This window comes from Colletes gigas, unplaced genomic scaffold (assembly GCF_013123115.1).
Source record: "Colletes gigas isolate AHSC1104 unplaced genomic scaffold, ASM1312311v1 Colletes_gigas_Sc00005, whole genome shotgun sequence".
NCBI lineage: Eukaryota > Metazoa > Arthropoda > Insecta > Hymenoptera > Colletidae > Colletes > Colletes gigas.
In genome coordinates this window covers 6,834,688-6,838,314 of record NW_025106634.1, presented here as the reverse complement: position 1 = coordinate 6,838,314, position 3,627 = coordinate 6,834,688, and positions in this window count along the sequence as shown.

Below are 3,627 nucleotides of genomic sequence, written 5' to 3'. Positions count from 1 at the left end.
ACGCGGGAGGAACGTATTTCGAGAAAAAAGAAAAACACACGAGCGCTGTTTCTTTCTTAACACCGCCATACTGGTTGTTTAACTACCTATGAACCGATTTGCGTTAGCGTGAGTGCTATTATGGGCCTCTGATCGAAGTGTTGCGTAATTCCAACCGGGGAAGGTAGTTGTGAGGAATTGAAAGGGGCTTTCCGCGTTTAAAAGACCGAGAAACGATGACCCAAAGAAGGAACAATGGACGCATGGTCGGGTTGCTATATTCTGTCTTGGTCGATGCGTTTCGATACGCGGGGCGTTCCGCTAGATACGAATAGCGACAGGTGCGTACGAACAATGCTCCCTATCCGCCCACGTGAAAACAGTTCCGCCGAGCCAGGGGAATTTTCCCGCGAGACGAACGATACACGACGTCTCCAATTTTACTCTTGGCCCGGAGTCGTTCCCTCGATAGAGTTATTGTTTTCGTCGCGGCTCGTAAATCACGATAACGAGCCGTGTGGGCGCGCAACGAGCCCACAGTCGGACTTTTCCGTAAAGAAAACGCCTCTACCTGTACGCGTGTGTCCCAATTATAACGCGGGCCGCGTTCACAACGGGACAGCATTATCGGGGAGACGGGGAGGGGACCGAAGAACAATTTCGAGGAACGAAAGCCTCCGCTCGAGACAAACAACCTGGCACCACGTGTTCCGGTTATCGGTTCTTTGTTACGAGCGATAACGTCGTCGAATTTCGAACGTTCCAATGGCTCGAGTTGTTTCGAATTGTCGATGATTTAAAAATTTTACGATCCCATAAACAATTTCTACCAAAGGTATCGGAAGACTTTTAAAATTTTTAATGTGAAATTATTTTCTAAATTCGTCTGCTGAATAGTTCCTAAGGTCTTTGCCAGAAGTCTCCGGATCAAATTTATTACTCTCCAATCAATTCGCGCATATCGATAACGATTCAATCTGCCCACTCGTCGCGCTAATAAATATCAAGCCTCCTTTTCCTACGCGTCTACTTTTAAAAATCTCGGATAATATACGTTCCATGGATTCCTACACCGCCTTTTAACGCGAGGCTGGTTTTACCCGTTCCCGTTTTTCCATAATTCTAAATTTCGTCTTACGATGGTTCGTAAGTTCCATTATTATAGTTTACAAATACAGGGTGTTCGGTCAACCCTGGGAAAAATTTTAATGCGAGATTCTAGAGGCTAAAATAAGACGAAAATCAAGAATACTAATTTGTTGGTGGAGGCTTCGTTAAAAAGTTACTAACATTAAAAGTTCCGCCCATACTGAATTTTTTTCTCGAAAGTGGATAAGATTTCGAGGATATGCCTAATGACCAAAAATTATTGTAATTGACCCCCGCAACCGAAAATAATTTTTCCAGATCGATTTGAAATTTTTTAATTTTGTCGAAAAACTTCACACCTTCTCGAATTTTTTTCTCGAAAGTGGGTAGGAATTCGATGATATGTCTAATGATAAAAAATGATTGTAATTGACCCCCGCACCTGAAAATAATTTTTCCAGATCGATTTGAAATTTTTTAATTTTGTCGAAAAACTTCACACCTTCTCGAATTTTTTTCTCGAAAGTGGGTAGGAATTCGATGATATGTCTAATGATAAAAAATGATTGTAATTGACCCCCGCGCCTGAAAATAATTTTTCCAGATCGATTTGAAATTTTTTAATTTTGTCGAAAAATTTCACACTTTCTCGAATTTTTTTCTCGAAAGTGGGTAGGATTTCGAGGATATGTCTAATAATAAAAAATGATTGTAATTGACCCCCGTATCTGCAAATAATTTTTCCAGATCGATTTGAAATTTTTTAGTTTTGTCGAAAAATTTCACACCTTCTCGAATTTTTTTCTCGAAAGTGGGTAGAATTTCGAGGGTATGTCTAATGACCAAAAATTATTATAATTGACCCCTGCAACCGAAAATAATTTTTCCAGAACGATTTGAAAATTTGTAATTTAATTTTTTAATAACCATTTAATGAATCCTCGTTCAACAAATTACTATTCTTGTTTTTCGTCTTATCTTGGCCTCTAGAATCTCCCATTAAAATTTTTCCCATGGGTATCCGAACACCCTGTATACCTTCCCATAAGTTTGAATATTAATTCGAATAACGTCGTAAAATAAAAAATTAAGTTTATTAAAAAGGATCTGTTAAAGTAAGGACACAATTACAGTCTACTCACTTGTACCAAAGAAATTATAACGATGGAAATAAGTGTTGATTAATTCTCTCATAAAAAGCGACGGTAAATTTTCAAAAATTCAGTCTAGTAAATTTTCTACAATTTTTATCAGAAACTGTAATTTTGACCAGTTTGGCAGTGGTAGCGTTAACAACGGGATCGATCGAATAAATAAATAAACCGTGGGAGAAATAATGGTGGAAACGAGGGAGAAAAGGAAAAATGTAGGTGCGGAGGACGAGAGTCCGACGAAGGGGAGCGTAGTAAAAGGAAGAGGAAGAGGAAGAGGAATCGTCGGGGAGGCGAATAAAGAGTCGGTTGCAGAGGAATCCTGAGCGCTGGTTGGCTCGTAAAGGGAGGAGGGCTAGCTAGAGCATTTGGTAGCTTGGAGCAGCAGCTAGGCAAAAGGGGGCTAGAGGAGAACAGGGTCGACGACCCTTGCACGTGGAGTGCTCGGAAGTAGGCCACGCCGTGACATCACGCAAAACCAAGATGGCAGCCGGGGAAACGGGCACATTCCCGCAAGTATGCTCAGCGTACGACACGACGGAGACGTGACGACGCCCGTGCAATCGAATCGTCTCCGCGGGCGAGGGTGCGTGCATATTTACGATATATTCACCGTCGTTTCCCGTCTTTCGCCGCCGCGACGACCCTTCTCGTACGCTCTCTTTCTCTCCTCGTATCGCCGGCTCGTCGTGTCGTCGCTCGATAAGGATGCCGCGGTGCGTGCCAATACTCACGGTGAATATCGGAACGCGTAGATTCGGTGCAGCTGCCAACGGAGCGTTGCTTCAGCGTTTCCCAACACGGCCGACGCTGCACAATTTTCTCGTCCGCGCGAAAGAAATTCGCGACCCGGCCGCGCAATACGTAAATTCGTCCGTAACGAGCGTTCGCGAACCCTCGTACCGAAACAAGATCGCGGAATTTCCTACCGGCGCGCACGCTTTGTATAATTTAGGAACCGCCGGTGGGTTTGTCGATACAACGAAAGCAACGCGCGCCCCGATTAACGACTCGAATCGTTGAAATTGTCAGCGACGGGGGGAGGGGGAAAAGCGAACGCAATTACACAGCTCGTATCGGGCGAGTCGAGTAATCAGCGTTTACACGAACGCGCGGCGCACTCGACGCGTAATTGCTACGGCGATTATGCATTCTACGAGTAAACAAAAAAAAAATATTACCGACCGTCGGTAATCGTAACCGTAACCGTAATCGTAATCGTGATCGTCCAGCGATTACCGTTACGGGTCCTACGACGTTTATTTCTAATTAAGAATATTTCGCGATGGTGCTCGTGCCAACGTGCGTTCGTAAAGAATATTTTAACGTACGAGTGGAAAAATTTCGTGGCCACGAAACGTGGTTTTACGCAGCGCGGAGTATTGTGCGCTCGCGTGTGGATGCAGCC